Here is a 15,644-nt window from a genome sequence, read left to right as displayed (position 1 = left end):
TCTCGCTCTGACTTGTTTGAGGGCCCAACTGCTGATGCTAATTGTTTGGGGAATGATCCTTTCTGACAGAAGGGTGTACCAATCATGATCCTACCCTGTGTGACAGTCACCCATTTCTGTTCTCTGGCTCCGCCCCCTGCCCCTCCCCCCCCCAACACCAACGCCAACCCCTCCTTGCAATCCCCAGGTGAGCGTTGAAGGCCTCGTAACACTCCTGGCTCCTGTTTGTTGCCCAAAGTGAAAATGCAGTCCTAGCTGTGGGATCCCTGGGCTGGTGAGGGCAGGAGGGTGGATCAAAGGAGAGGAATTTTCTAGAATGCTGCTCTCCTGATTATCCCTGATTCATCTCTGTTGAATTGCCTTGTCAAAGGAGAGTAAATAGCTGTTGGAATTGTTGAGGGGACAGGGAGAGAGGCAACATTGGGAGACGAGGGCAGGGGCTGCATGATCAGTAAAAGGCATAAAGCACCAGTTATGATGAATAATGCAGACCTGGTGGATTAACAGGCCCTTGCCTGCCTGTGAGGGTGGGTGTAGTTTCTTTCATATTCTCTGCTACAACCCAGTTTGTTAAAGGCTGATCCTCTCACACACAGACAGTTAGTCAGGGCTATTGCCATATACAGGCACAACTGAGGCATGTTCAAAACACAAGGGATGGTTCAATGTTACTAATATTATTTCTGTAGCACTTTCAGTTTCAAGTAATTAAATTTAAGGTTTTCACAGAGAGTTAAACACTGGTGAGTCTGAACTTGCACACTGACAAATTGCAGCCTATTTTGCAATACCATATTTCAGGATGGGTCAGTGAGGCAGATTTTGATACAATATTGGAAGGTGAATGCAAGTAAGACATGGGCTAGCATGATCGTCATGGATGTTTAATATTTGTGAATACTTTATATTCTCTCACATTGGAGAACAGTGTCTCCCAAAGGCTTTTCCAGCATGACCCATTTTTAAGGCTTGGAAATCTTCGCGGCCCCTCAGTGAGGAAGGTGGGAGTGGTGTGGAGGGGCTGGAAGATGTGAGATGATGGGACGGGGGATAGAGAACCATGGAAAATAACTGCAAGATTAGGCCATTTGGCCCTTTGAGCCAGAACCTGTGACAGCCATTGCTGCGGAATTTCAGCCTGAGGCCCGACTCGGAATCCCTACCCTAACTTTGGGAATTACTGTCGTGGACTATGGATGATATCGAGACATAACAAATCACAACGGGCAAAGGGAATTGCAAAACAGTGAAATAATAGTGAGAAGCAGGAATAATCTGAAAGCATCTGAAAGGCACTTTAGGAAACAATAAAAACAAAAATGCACTCAACTGATCTGTGAAGAGAGAAAAATAGAGTTAACCTTTCAAGCCAATCAGAATCAAGAAAATAATAAGATTATTACAGTTTATCTATAATAGAGTTTAAACAAGAGGAAGCGCAGGTGGAAAAGAAACAAAAGGGACAGTTTCAGATAGGTTAGGAGATGGGAGAGATTAAATGACAAAAAGAGTTGATGATGCAAAGCCAATGAAATGGGAATGAGACATAAACGATGTTCTCAAAGAGGATCTCAGGACTCAAAATGTTAACCCTTTGTCTCTCTCCACAGATGCTGCCAGACCTGCTGAGTTTCTCCAGTACTTTCTGTTTTTGCATTACGTATATAAAAGAAAATATGTGGAGGAGGTATTAACGGAAGAATGATGAACAGCTACTGTCCAGATAAGAAATCAGAAGAGAGATGAGGGTCAAGTCCAAGTCTGTAAAGGAAAGAGAATAATATGGAGCAGAGATCAGTTTCTGAAGTTGCTCAACTCAATGTTGAGTCGAGAAGGCTGTAAAGTGCAAATTGCAAGACAAGGTGCTGTTTTCTAGCTGAAGCTGAACTTCATTGAAACAAATCACACAACACCAAGTTATAGTCCAACAGGTTTAACTGGAAGCACTAGCTTTCGGAGTGCTGCTCCTTCATCAGACAACCACCTGATGAAGGAACAGCTCTCCAAAAGCTAGTGCTTCCAGTTAAACCTGTTGGACTATAACCTGGTGTTGTGTGATTTGTAACTTTGTCCAACTCCGGCATCTCCAATTCATTGAAACAGTGCACCTTTTTTTATTAGGCACTTTATGGGCTTTCACAAACAAAACTGAGTTTAGCAGTTTTGGTATTCTCTTCCTTATTTTGTATCATTTCCTTTGCAAGTTTCAGATTTACATTTTTTTCTTATGCTTTTGAATTTGGATAGATGTTTACCTTTCTGTCTTTTGCACTTCATCTTGGCATGTCATTTACTCATCTTGTTATCACTCCTTTAGTCCCTGTTTTTATTAATCTCTCTTGTTTATCACTGAAGCACAATCTTTCATTTAGATCTTTTCCCTCCTTGTTCTCTTTTCATTTGCTTCAAACATATTACATCTCCAACATTTTCCACTGCTAATTAAAGGTTTTGACCTGAGACATTAACTCTGTTTCTCTTGCCATTGTTGCTGCCAGATCTGTTGAGTATTTTCAGCACTTTCTTTATTTCGGATTTCCACAGAATTTATATTTTGGCTTCAACAGGAGCTACCTATTACTTTTGGGGAGGCAATGGCCTTGTTGTATTATAATTAAACTATTAATCCAGAGTTGTGGAGGTGCCAGTGTTGGACTGGGATGGACTGGGTGAAGACTTGACCTGATGAAGGGGCAGCGTTCTGAAAACTTGTGATTTCAAATAAACCTGTTGGGCTATAACCTGGTTTCATCTGACTATTAATCCAGACAGCCTGCTAATCTTCTGGAAACCAACATTCAAATCCCACTGTAGAATTCAAATTTAATAAAATAAAATCTGGAATTAGGAGTCTAAGGATGACCATGAAACCATTGTTGATTTTCAGGAAAGTCCTACTTGGTTCACTAATGTCCTTTAGGGAAGGAAATCTGCCATCCTTACCTGGTCTGGCCTACATGTGACTCAAGCAACCCACTGAGCAAAATTAGGGATGGGAAATAAATGCTGGCCTGACCAATGTCATCCACATTCCATTAATGAATAAAAAAGGGATGGGGAAGAAGGAAGAAAGCAAATTACTTCCTCATGATAACATACCAAAGTTGTGTACTACCATTTTACTGATAATTTGGAATTAAACAAATAAGTAAGGGTATCCAGATCACATTTTTACCATGATATCTGTGAATATAATGATAGCCTTGCCTCATTTAATTTCAACATTTCCACTTTGATTCTTTTTCAGACAGACACAACAGAGAAATGCACAAAATTACTCAATTAGCATTTAAAATTTAGGAACTCATTGAAAATGACAGGATTAATAGTTAAAGGAAAGGCAGACTGAAAACTAGCAAAACAATACACTTCATACATTATACACATTGATAGGTTTGGAAATAGCTGCCAATATATAGCTCTGCAACACGGACTGCACAGAGGTGCCTGGATTTTAATACCACAGATTTGAATATAGAGTTGGTTCAATGACAGGGAAGCCCAGTATTGGAAAATGTCACCCATTTATTTACACTTCACATGTGTGCTGGCTGCAGCTGTTTAACTGGCTTTGCAGTGGTCCATATTTGCTTTGCAATATTTGAGAACGCAAGTCATGCCTCAACACAGTTTAGTTAGCACAAGATATTATCAGAAATTGAACCTGTCACTCTTTATCAGTTGTCTGACAAAATGTTGGGTTTATCAAATTCTCTTTCATGAAGATCACTATGAAACTGGGCCAAGGGGCTCAGTGGTTAGCACTGTTGCCTCACAGCGCCAGGGACCCGGGTTCGATTCCAGCCTCGGGTGACTGCCTGTGTGAAGTTTCCACATTCTCCCTATGTCTGCATGGATTTCCTCCCACAGTCCGAAGATGTGCAGGTTAGGTGGATTGGCCATGCTAAATTATCCATAATGTTAGCTGCATTAGTCAGAGGGAAATGGGCCAGTGTGGACTTGTTGGGCCGAAGGGCCTAATTCCACACTGTAGGGAATCTAATCTAAACTCAAATCGGTTTCCTCTGAAGGGATTTGGGTATAAACTGTGCTTTTTATTGGCTGTGCTTTTTGTTTTATTCCTAATAGTTGCTTTTGGGTGGATAAATTGCACTCTTGCTGCAGAATCTGACATCATTTGTTTGAGCCTCACACCACAGCGTGGGCATCAAGGCTGACCCTCCAGTGCAGTACTGAGGGACTGCTGCACTGGCAGAGGACCATCCCATGAGAACACTATGAAGCTCGGGTACCAGCTATCACCTTGGTGAACCCTAACCCTAACTCCAGGGATACAAATCTCAGAATGCATCAAACAAAGAGCCAGAATGGAAGATTTAAACGCAAGATTATCTGCAGGGACAACTATGTAGGATGGAAAACCAAATAAATCGCAGAGGCACATAACTGACAAAATCAAGGAAAGTAAGAAATAATCATATTATCTGTCACTTGACATAAAAATTACCTCATGCAGATCCTAACACTAACCTAAATCTGAAGTAAATCCTAACCCTGACCTAGTTCAAATACTAACTCTCAGCTAAATTGAATGCACACCTGAACCTTAAACTGAATGCAAATCCTAATCATAACCCTGGACCTAGCCCTAACCCTAAATACAACCCCAACTCTAATTTTAACCCTAATCATAATGCAAATCCCAATCTAACCCTACTTCTAATCCTAACCCTAATTTATTGCAAATCCTCACTCTAACCCTAACCTAATCCAAATCCTAACCCCAACCTAAACCTAATGCAAACCCAAAGCTGAACCCTAAACCTAACTTAAGTCTAAACCTCACCCTAGATCGAAAATATTCCATGGAACAATTTCAAAGTAGATCAGGGAGTTACACAGGAAAAGGAAGATGCCATTGAACCCCGGCAGCCTGTTCTGGTATTCAATGAGATCATAGCGGATCTACACCTTAATTCAATCTAAGCATCTTAGCTCTGTAACTCGTGATATTATTGCCTGAACAAATCTATTAATCTGTTTTGAAATATTTAAATGAAAGCCAGCATCAATAAATATTTAGGAGAGTTTCAGATTTTCTTTGCCCGTTGTGACGAAATGGTCCTTAACCTTAAAATTAAAGCTAGGTCATCTGGATTAATGTTAAGTCCTCTAGATAGCCAACAGGCAAGATAGGGCAGCTAGTGGGAAACTATCAGTTCCTTTAATCATCTTAAAAACCAGATGACTTAGCTTTAACTTTAAGGTTAGGTCCCTTTGATAGTCAATTGAAGAGAGCTTCCCTCCAGCTACCCCATCAGTTCCTTTAATCATTTTTAAAACCTCAATTAGATTACCATAGTATCTGCTATCTTCAAGACAACACAAATCTAGTATTTGCATGTAGCCTCATGTTTAATTATTCTAGCTTCAGTACTATTCTAGTGAAAGTGCACTCTACTCTGACCTGGCTACAGTGATACAGCAAGGTCAAAGACTTTATGAACAGCCAAAATCAGCGATTATATCTTCAAATGACTTCTCCCACCCACAGTACCATTGGCCTTTCTCACTCTGTGTCACAGTCCCATCACTCCCCCAGCAGCAAGCAGGACTCATGCCTAACACTCAGATACCTCACCTTGACCTCATACACTAACCAATGCTGTCCATCTCACTCCTGCATTAATGCAATTTCTACACACTTTCAAGTATGAAGCTACAATAGGCTTATCATCCAAACACACTCATTAATGTTCTTCCCTATCTCCTGTAGCATGTGGCCACAGATAACTGCAGGAAGTCCCAGGCAACCAGTGGGATTGGGTGCACCTGTGTAATGAAATGTAGCCAGCCTAGACTCTACTTCTGGCTAAGGTGGAGGGAGGAGATGGCTCTGACTCAGCCACCTGCAGAGATCTTCGTCCTCCTGCCTCAGTACCCAGGTTCCTCTTCCAGCAGCCTACGCTCCATGTTGCTATCATGCTACAGCCTAAGAGGGATAGCAGCTCGAGCTCACACTGCTACAACCAGAAACATGATAGACCTGTCAACTCCTCTGACTTGCTTATAGAAACCCAACACTGCTCGACAGAAAATTTTGAAACTTCTCCATCGACACTCAACATAATCTGCTCCAGTTAGTCTGCAGTACCAAAAGAAAATGGACACACCCCTCAGCTGGGAATGCAGTGCTGGGCTCCATTGTGTTAATGAATCTGTGTTCAACTGCAACTGATCAAAAGTGGGCCTGTATAATCCAACAATGTGGTTTGAGCATGAGATCAGCAGTAGACAAAATTTGACATCAGTCCTACCATGCTGCATGCTCTCAACAAACACAAGACAAGCTTCTGCAAGTGTCCTCACAATAGCAGCTCGTCACCTATACTGGAAATAACTATTCACTGGCTCCACAGTATCATCACCAGCAGCACTATTGGAGGCAAATATTGCAGCCTTTGTTTTTGACTTATGATCCAATTCCTTACCCATGTATCAGAGTACCTCCAATTCATTGTTTTCTCATGATTGTTTCCTGAAGCCTCATAAGTGGAGTTAGTGGCGTAGTGCTAATGTCACCAGGACAATAATCAAGAGCCCCTGGTTAATATTCAAGTGATGTGGGTTTGAGTACAAATGTGGTAGATGATGAGATTTGAATTCAATAAAAGTCCAAACTATCAAGTTGGTCTAAAGATGACTATATTGCCTTTGTTGGCTGTTGTAAAAAAAAACGTCATCAGTTTCACTAACATCCTGTTGGGAAGGAAATCTGCTGTCTTTACATTGTCTGGCCTACACTTAACTCCAGACCCACAAAAATGTTCTTGACTGCTATCTGCCCTCTGTGTAATTAGAAATAGATATTAACTGACTGCCTAGCCACTGGTGTGAAAATCTCATGAGTGATTTTTTTCATGAAAAAGTGACAATTTCTTTAGTACACTCAGAAAGACCTTCGAAATAGCACCACCGGTATTCTGCTTATTCGAACACCCCCTCAAAAATTTCCAAAAAGTTTTCATTTTATAAATCTGTTGACATTCTCTGTTCATCTTTACACACGGTGAGTGCTATGTTGAGTCATTCTAATTACAAATGTTAGTAACTTGCTTAATGCTGAAGGAATGTTGGTATATTTCCAAGTCAGGATGGTGAATGGCTCAGAGGGGAACTTGCAGGTTCTAGTGTTTCCATGTTTCTGCTGCTCTTATCCTTCTGGATGGAAGTGGCTGGGGTTTGACAGGTGCTATCTGAGGAACCTTGGTTATAGTGACAGCGGTGTGTACAAACATCAGTGCTGGATGGTGTGATTAGGTTGCTTAGACTAGACTTGCATTCTCTTGAACATAAGACATAGAGGAATGATCAGCTTTTTGAATGTTTAGATGAACATAAGAAGATAAATTGAAGGAGTCTATTTTCTCAGGGCGGGGGAAGAGAGCAGAACAGAGCCTTAAAACTAGGGTGATGCCTGGAAGCATTAAATCACACAACGGGATGTGGAAAATTGTCACTCTCTCCCTCAAAAAAACTGCAGTGGCTGGGGTTAACTAAAAATTTGAGAACTCAGGTTGGTAGTTTTCAATCAGTGAGGCAGTAAAGATTCCAGAACCAGGGCAGGCAGTTAAAATGCAGATCATCCAGGATGAAACAAATAGTGACAACTGGAAAAGTGTCCATGTTACCGAAGAGGAGGTGCTGGACATCTTAAAATGCATACAAAGTGGATAAATCACTGGGACCTTGTGGGAAGCTAGGGAAGTAATTGCTGGGCGATCTACTGAGATATTTGTATCATCAATAGCCTGAAGACTGGAGGTTGGCTGACGTGATGTCAATATTTAAGAAAGTTGGCAAGGAAAAGCCAGGGAAGTATAGACCGGTGAGTCAGATGTCAGTGGTGGGTAGGTTGTTGGAATGAATTCTGAGGAAAAGGATTTACTTGTATTTGGAAAAGTCTGATTAGGGATAGTCAATGTGGCTTTGTGCATGGGAAATCATGTCTTGCTAACTTGATTAATGTTTTTGAAGAAGTAACCAAGAGGATTGATGAGGGCAGAGTGGTGGACATTGTTTATATGGACTTCAGTAAAGTGTTTGACAAGGTTCTGAATGGTAGACTGGTTAGCAAGTTTAGAAGACATGAAATTACAGTGAGAACTACCCATATGGATACAATATTGGCTCGAAGGTAGGAGACAGAGGGTAATGCCGGAGGGTTGCTTTTCAGACTAGAGGCCTGTGACCATTGGTGTGCTGTAAGGGTCAGTGCTGGGTCCTCTACTTTTCGTCATTTATATAAATGATTTGGATGTGAACATAGGAGGTATAGTTAGCAAGTTTGCAGACGACACCAAAATTGGAGGTGTAGTGGACAGCGAAGAAGGTTACCTCAGGGTACAATGGGATCTTGATCAGATGGGCCAATGGGCTGAGGAGTGGCAGATGAAGTTTAATTTAGATAAATGTGAGGTGCTGCATTCTGGAAAGGCAAATCAGGACAGACTTAATGATGAGGTCCTGGGGAGTGTTGCTGAACAAAGAGGCCTTGGAGTGCAGGTTCATAGCTCCTTGAAAGTGGTGATGCAGGGAAATAGTTTAGTGAAGAAAGCTTGTCTTTAATGGTCAGTGCATTGCGTACAGGAGTTGGGAGATCATGTTACAGCAGTACAGGACATTGTCTAGGCCACTTTTGGAATACTGAATTAAATTTTGGTTTCCCTCCTACAGCAAAGATTATGTTAAACTTGAAAGGGTTTGGAAAAGATTTACAAGGATGTTGCCAGGTTTGGAGAGTTTGAGCTATAGGAAGAGGCTGAATGGACTGGGGCTATTTTCCTTGGAGTGTCAGAGGATGAAGGGTGACTTAATAAAAGTTTATAAAATCATGAGGGGCATGGACAGGGTAAATAGTCAAGGAGAGTCCAAAAGTAGATGGCATGGGTTTAAAATGAGAGGGGAAAGATTTAAAAAGGATCTAAGGGGCATCTTTTTCACGCATGTATGGAATGAGCTGCCAGAGAAAGTGGTGGAGGCTGGTACAATTACACAATTTAAAAACATCTGAATGGGCATATGAATAAGAGTATAGAGAGATATGGGCCAAATGCTGGCAAATGGGACTAGATGGGATATTTGGTTGGCATAGATGAGTTGGACTGAAGGGTCTGTTGTACAGCTTGATGACTCTGTTTCATGGCAGAAGTGACTGAAGGAGCTATTTGGTCCACACTTGCTCCTACGTAATTAGCTCTCATTACTAGCAAGGACAGCCTGTCACGACATTGAGCATTTTTCGAGGAGAGAATTTCAAATTTTCACTGCTTGTTGTGTAAAGAAATGGTTCCCAACATTAATCCAAAAATCTTAAGTTTAATTTTAAGGTTAGGTCCCTTTGATAGCCAACAGAAGAGAGCTTCCCTCCAGCTACCCCATCAGTTCCTTTAATCATTTTTAAAACCTCAATTAGATTACCACATTATCTGCTATCTTCAAGGTAACACAAATCTAGTATTTGCATGTAGCCTCATGTTTAATTATTCTAGCTTCAGTACTATTCTAGTGAACCTGCACTTTACTCTGACCTGGCTACAGTGATAAAGCAAGGTCAAAGACTTTGCATGAATAGCTAAAATCAGCGATTATATCTTCAAATGACTTCTCCCACCCACAGTACCATCAGCCTTTCTCACTCTGTGTCACAGTCCCATCACTCCCCAGCAGCAAGCAGGACTCATGCCGAGCATTCAGATATTTCACCTTGACGTCATACACTAACCAATGCTGTCCATCTCACTCAATGTGGGAAGACTGATGTTCACTCAGAATGCAGACTAATATTCTAGGGATATGGGTTTGAGTACAGCTGCTGCAGATGATGAGATTTGAATTCAATAAAAATCTAGATTTTAAAAAATTGGTTTCATGGTGACCACGTAGCCATTGTTGACTGTGCTTTAGAAAAAGACCTATAAGGCTCACTAATATCCTTTAGGGAAGAAAATCTGTTGTCCTTACTTGGTCTGCCCTACATGTGACTCCAAAGGCACAGAAATCCCCTTGACTGCTATGTGCCCTCTGTGTTAATAGAAATAGATATTAATGGCTGGCCTAGCCAGTGATGTGAAAATCTCAAATGATTTTTCATGAAAAAGTGACAATTTATTTAGAAAGTCCTTAGAAATATCTTCACTGTAATTCTGCCGATTCAGACACCCCCTCAAAAATCTCCAAAAGCTTTTCTACGTATGATTTTCATTTTACAAAACTATTGACACTCTCTGTTCAGTTGATCTTTATGTAAGTGTTGTGTGAAGTTATTCTAATTAGAAATTTAGTAACTTGCTTCTTTATGCTGAAGGAATGTTGATATATTTCTAAATCAAGATGGTGAATGGCTCAGAGGGGAACTTGCAGGTTCTAGTGTTCTCGTGCATCTGCTGCTGTTTCTCTCCTGGATGGAAGTGGCTGGGATTTGGAAGGTGCTGTCTAAGGAGCCTTGGTACACACTGTTGTCACTAACACCATGGACGGCGTGATTAGATTGCTTAGACTAGATTTGCGTTCTCTGGAATATGAGGGGTTTAAACGTTTTAAAATGTTTAAATAAACATAAGAAGGTAAATAAATGGGAACTATTTTCTCTGGGATGGAAGAGACCAGAACAAGGAAGCAGAGTCTTAAATCTAGGATGATGTCTGGGAGCATATCACACAATGTGTTGTGGAAAATTGCTACTCTCTCCCTCAAAAAGCTGCAGTGGTTGGGGTTGATTGGTAGCGTTTTGATCAGTGATGCAGTAACGGTTCCAGAGTCACGACAGATCGTTGGCGTTCAAATGCATCATCCAGGATCTCAATGCGGTATAGGCTGAAGGAGTTGTATCAACCACTTTTGATACAATGAAACTAGCTTTTGTTACCAGCAAGGACAGTCTGTCATTACAATGAACATCTCAAAAACATTGACTGAGGCTCAGACATCCCTGTATTGCCACTGAGGTGGAGTGTATTCAGAATGAGAGCAATGCTGACTGTAATCCAAAGTATCTGCTCATGTCCCTGACATCTCAGGGTCAGCTAATTAAAATCATTAAATTATTTAAATCAGGTAAACATTTAATTTGATTTCTTGATTTAGGTTTATTGTCACGTATTCAAGTACGGGTTACAAGTATACAAAGTGTACAATGTTGTCATTCTCAGCACTATCTTAGATACAAAGCCTTTGGTATTGAAATAAAACAATGAAGAAATAACTTTGAAGGAAGGTCTGCACTACAGGTTCTTCTTAGTCTCAAAGTAGAAATCAGTTAAAAAGTCAAATGTTGCAGTCCTCAAACATCCTGAATTGGTGACAGAAGTGGGTGTGGTTGCACCTGTGGGTTTTAAATAATCAAATACTAATTTTGAAAACTCAATGCTAATCCGAGAGACTAACCCCTCCCATGCTGCTACTGTTCCCACTTGACGAAAACAGGGTCATTTGCTTAATGAAACTAAAAATAGTTAAAGTTTGTTGCTGTCTCTTCCTGTCTCCCTTCGATGTAGCTAAATGATGATTGAATATTGCTCCACGAGTCTGTACTATCAAAGGAGCACTGGTTTTCAATTGTTCTTGAGATAATTTACTTTTTGGTAAATCTATTGATACAGGGGTGCTAATAGAAGAGCTTAATTTCGTTTAGCTGGTGATTGATAGGTTACACAATAGTTGGGGTACCAAGGAGGAGGCCATCATGTAGAGCAGGACTGGCCATGAGGAAGGATGGAGTTATGGCATTGAGTTGAACCATCGATTCCCTGGTCCCTCTCATACATTCAATGATCTCAACAGGACAGCAAAGGTCAGAGTATTTTCCAATGAATATCAAGGCAGATAACTTTGCCATAACTAGATATTCAAGCTGTGCCAGTTGGGTGTACAACGTCCCTTGTCTCAGAAATAATCTTTTTGTGGTACTTTGGGTTTATCTACAGCAAATGGAATGCAACACTTCAAGAAGGCAGCACACTACCACCTACTCAAGGGCAGCTCGGGACAGGGAATAAACGCTAGCCGGGCCAGTGACACCTCCATCCTTGAGAGAAGTAAAAACAAAAGTTGTGGGAAGACGCTCATATTCTGTAATGCATCTAAACACATTGACATTGTCACAAACATTCTAACTGCACAATGACTGAAACAAGTAATGAAGTTCTAAATAAGAAACACGAAAGTATTTAATGTAAGAAATTAGTGGTGTTTGATTTCCTTCTTTGGTAATGACGGGCGGGTGGTGTGTTACTTTTGAAGCTCAGAAATCATGGCTTTCTGTGTGCAGAAAAATATCAATTAGACTACGGAGAAGCTGATAAGAAATGGGAAATCTCAATGGGCAACGTAAACGTGTACCAAATGGAATTCTCTTAGAACTATCCCATTGCTTGAATCGTTGTTCTTGATGGGCTGTTTATTTTGTACTCACTATCAGGCTCTGCACCATCTCCTGGGATATTGACTATTAATTCTCCTCCCATTCACAACAACCTGAAACACACCCGCTAACAAAATTTGCAGCTGGGATGGGTGCAAACTGGGAAGCACCTCAGAACGCTATAGCCTCCACCAATCATCCCAATGGGAGATTCAATTCCTATCTTTCTCATCATCTGCTTCATTGTAAAGTTCTGCTACATCCTGTTGGTCCCATGAAGAGTGGTAATAAACCACTGGACTAGGAGATAGCTCTTACACTCCATAATCAGCTTACTGCTGCTGCCGTAACTCATTCCTGAGTATCTGCTTCTTTCTATCTCAGTTTAGGACACCATATGATTCACACTATGTGCAATATTGATAAAACAAATTTATAAACAATCTTCTGGGAAATACCTTTAAACTATCAGCAGTCCACATTGATACACTCATTGCTAGAGCACGCACCACATTTTCAAAAGGGCTTTGCAATCCAATTATTTCACAAAACCAGCTTGCTGTAGACATTGTTTAGAGGCTGGTTAGAACCTTTTTCTAATTTTTTTATTTATTAAGCCAGTTTGGAAGGTGTTGGAATGTTGGTGAATTTCTGCAGTGCATCTTATAGATAGGTACACACTGCTGCTACTGAGCGTCAGTGGTGGAGACAGTGAATGTTATGGATGTGATGCCAATTGGGTTACTTTATTTTGAATTGAGTCAAGCTTTTTGAGCCTTGTTGGACCTACACTCGTTCAGTCAAATGGTGAGTATTCCATTACACTCCTGACTTGGGCCTTGTAGATGGTGGACAGGCTTTGGGGAGTCAGGAGGTGAGTTCCTCACAGCAGGATTCCTAGCCTCTGACTTGTTCTTGTAGTCATTGTATTTAAAATGGATAGTTCAGTTGAGTTTCTAGAATTCCCCAAGAATGTTGATAGTGGGGGATTCTGGGATAACAATGCCATTAAATGTCAAGGCGTATGGTTGGATTGTCTCTTACTGGAGATAGTCATTGCCTGGCATTTGTGAGGTATGAATGTTACTTGTCACTTGTCAGCCCAAGCCTGGATAATGTCCAGGTCTTGCCTGACTTGAACATGAACTGCTTCTATCTAAGGACTCACAAATGGTGCTGAATATTATGTAGTCATCGGTGAACATCCCACTTTTAACCTTATGATGAAGAGAAGGTCATTGAGGAAGCAGCTGAAGATAAGCACTACCCTGAGGAACTCCTGCAGAGATGTCCCAGAACTGAAATGATTGACCTCCAACAACTGCAACCATTTGCGCGTGTGCCAGGTTTCACTCCAACTGGTGGAGAGTTTTCCCATTGACTCTGATTTTACTAGGCCTCTTTGAAGCCATGCTTAGTCAAATGGGGCCTTGTTTTCAAGGTCAGTCACTCTCACCCTCACCTCTGAGTTCCTTACTTCCAGACATATTTGTTTCTGACAGCAGTGTCCAGTTAATTTCCAAAAAGCATTTTCCTTTAGAGAAACTGTTTTATCAGAATTAATACATTAGGAGTCTGTCAAAGAGAAAAGAGTAAAAAAACTCTATGCATTGGAATTTGCACTTTGTCTTGCTTACCCTATATCATGTACCATTTTGACATAGTGTCCAGACGTTTAATCTGTCTATAACTGATAACTGCCCTCCTGCAATTTATCTTTGTTTATGCAACCATTTCCTCCTTCTTCTCAATTTTTCTTGCACATTTCAACCCTTGTTGGTGGCCACACAGTGTTTCCATTTTCATGCATCTCAATTCTTTATATATAACCCCACCAAACACGAGCTAAACAAAGCAACTCTTCAATTCACAACCCTGCATCAATAGGTTTCCCAAGAAAATCTCAAGACCAATCAAAAACCTCTGCATCTTTCACAGTGCACTCCTGTGGATCTAAATGCAATCTTCTTTTAGCTACATTGAAGAGAAACAGGAAGGAACAGTAACAAATTTCGGTTAATCTTTTGTTTCATTAAGTGTATTTACTTCTCAGCTTCCAGAACACTAACAACATTAAAATTGAATCATGTCCTGATGATCAAACTTGTACTCTAATTGAGACATAGCGGTCAAGAGTGTGATGCTGGAAAAGCTCAGCAGGTCAGGCAGCATCTGAGGAGCAGGAGAATAAACTTTTCAGGCAAAAGCCCTTCATCAGGAATTATACATAGTTGTGTCTAACATCACCCTGGTTGATATTTTCTTGCTCAGTTAGGGTTTGGTGAAAAAATGGCAGTCTGTTAATTGACATCTACACTTCTAGCCATCATTGCAACTTTATTACAACTCCATATTTTATGGTACTAAAAATGAATAACATCAATTTCTCACATGCTGGGGGCCAATGTTGATATTCATTCACAGGATGTGAGCATCATTGGCTAGGCTAGTGTCCATTCCTGACGAAGGGGTTTTGCCCGAAACGTCGATTTTACTGCTCCTCGGATGCTGCCTGAACTGCTGTGCTTTTCCAGCACCACTCTAATGTGGCTTCCAGCATCTGCAGTCCTTGTTTTTACCTAGTGTCCATTACCCATTCCTTATTGCCCAGAGAGGGGTGGGGTTGACAGTTGAGTCACACACAGGTCAGACCAGGTTAAGATGGTCCGAAAGGACATTAGTGAAGCAGCTCAGTTTTTCCTGACAATCGACAATAGTTTCATGGTCATCATTAGACTTTTAATTTCAGATTTTGTCCTTTTATGAATTCAAATTCCACCATTTGACATGGTGTGATTCGAATCCGCTTCCCAGAACATTACCTGGGTCTCCCGAATAATAGTTTTAGCAATAATAATACCACTAGACCATCACCTCTCCTTTTGCCACTGGTGTAGCTTAGTCAAATATGTTGGACAACGCTGCTCTTGATAATTCACTGAATTTCTCAATTCAATACTGAAGACAATTTAATTTCTCACTTATAATTAAAGTACTGGAAATAAATAACGTCAGGTACAATATTGTCATATTTTCTGTTAGTTCCTCATCTGTTGTATATTACTTCGCTTCACTTTGGACCTATCTCCCCAACAAAATTTTGTTTCCTAAAGATAACCTTTAGCAATGGTAAACCACATTATTCAAGTTAATTTTAAAATGGTTTTATCTATTGTATTATAGATATTTGACATACCTGTGAGCTTGGTGAAAATCTTCAGAGAAGAGGTTAAAGAAAACCAAAAACAATTAGTAAGATCTG

The 15,644-nt window shown here is 40.7% G+C and overlaps 1 protein-coding gene across 3 annotated transcripts in view; it reads right to left on the bottom strand.

The window, feature by feature from the left end:
* The window catches only part of LOC148142282 (uncharacterized), a 145,856-nt gene that overhangs the window by 63,369 nt on the left and 66,843 nt on the right, over positions 1 to 15,644 (bottom strand). The gene's annotated exons all lie outside the window — the stretch shown is intronic.

This window comes from Chiloscyllium plagiosum, unplaced genomic scaffold (genome assembly GCF_037043375.1).
Source record: "Chiloscyllium plagiosum isolate Xiang-an unplaced genomic scaffold, Cpla_swu_hap1 HiC_scaffold_29, whole genome shotgun sequence".
Taxonomy (NCBI): Eukaryota; Metazoa; Chordata; class Chondrichthyes; order Orectolobiformes; family Hemiscylliidae; genus Chiloscyllium; species Chiloscyllium plagiosum.
This window is presented reverse-complemented; position numbering and strand designations above follow the sequence as displayed.